Below are 1,177 nucleotides of genomic sequence, written 5' to 3' on the forward strand. Positions count from 1 at the left end.
GCCGCCGCCCCTGCAGCTGCGGCGGCGGGAGGCGGGCAGAGGTTGTCTTGGGACCTAGCTAGCTGTCTGCCCGTGCCAGCCGCAAGCAAGGGGAATTCCACCGCGGAACAGATGTGCCGGGCGGGGCCGCGGGGTCCTACCCCTTTCTCGGCTCTGCGCCGTCGGCGTTGTTTTCTTGCAGATGGGCGACGAAATGGCACACTCACATCCTTTCACACGATAGCACTATCGGAGGGCAATGACCTCCCTCGCGACGAACAAAAACACGCGCCGCCACCCTGGCCGTACACCCTCACCCTCCTGCATCTCACCTTGCTTGTCGAGGAGGCTGCGCTGTTGCTGGCCAAAGCCCAGGCGGGGCGGGCGACCGGCGACCGCCGCTGCCGCCACCGCGTCCACGGAGCTGACCGGCGCCGTGGTGCTGAGTCCAGTGAGCACCCTGGGCACCCTGGGGCCGCGGGCGGGCCGGGCCGGCGGGTATAGAAGGGGCCGGGGGTAAAGGTCGGCCAAATGGCAGATGGGAGTTATCGAAGTAGCAGCAGCAGCGAAGGGCGGTGGTGTCGGGGGCCGTGCCGGACGGGGCGCGGGGAGGAGCGGGGTCACTGTCACCAAACGCGGGAGAAGCTCGAGGAGGAGCACGGCCTCCTGTCGGCTCGGCTAACGCTGCTCTCGCTCGGGGAGGACCGCTGGGCCGCGCTACGAACCGCACCCCTCGACCTCCACGCGACGACTGGCGCGGCGGCGGCGCGGCGGCGCGGTGGAGGAGGCGAGCGCGGCGCGAGGGGAGGGCCGGCGGTGCGGAGGGGAGGAAGGGCTGCGGGGCTGACCGCCGCCCTTTGTGCGCCGGCCAGCGGCTCCACTCGGGGGAGGGAGGACGGAAGGAAGCTCAGGTCTTGTCATTGTCACCCTGTAAGTGATGATTGTCGCTCGGCCAATCATGTTGTCCTCCCGCTCGCTTGCGCTCAGTCAGTCGCCGCCGCCGTCGGGCCGGAGGGGGGCGACACACCCCGGCAAAGACCCACACACAGGGGTCCGGCGAGGTCAGGTCGACACGCCGATAGGGGCGCAGGGGTGGAGGTTCGGGGCGACTCACAGACAGACACGGCGGATTGATATTAACAATCGAGCTTAGAATTGATTCATTAATTAATATCGGGTTATTCGACTCGCACGCTGC

The 1,177-nt window shown here is 68.0% G+C and overlaps 1 protein-coding gene across 1 annotated transcript in view; it reads right to left on the reverse strand.

The window, feature by feature from the left end:
• LOC113203159 (LIM domain only protein 3-like) overlaps positions 1–726 on the reverse strand; it is a 29,982-nt gene extending 29,256 nt beyond the window's left edge. Inside the window, exon 1 of the mRNA XM_026417694.2 lies at positions 312–726. The gene's annotated coding sequence lies outside the window, so the exon portion shown is untranslated. The remainder of the gene's footprint in view (positions 1–311) is intronic.
• Positions 727–1,177: the final 451 nt, after the last annotated feature.

The sequence above is a fragment of the Frankliniella occidentalis genome, unplaced genomic scaffold (assembly GCF_000697945.3).
Source record: "Frankliniella occidentalis isolate FOCC.00 unplaced genomic scaffold, Focc_3.1 Scaffold107, whole genome shotgun sequence".
Classification (NCBI taxonomy): domain Eukaryota; kingdom Metazoa; phylum Arthropoda; class Insecta; order Thysanoptera; family Thripidae; genus Frankliniella; species Frankliniella occidentalis.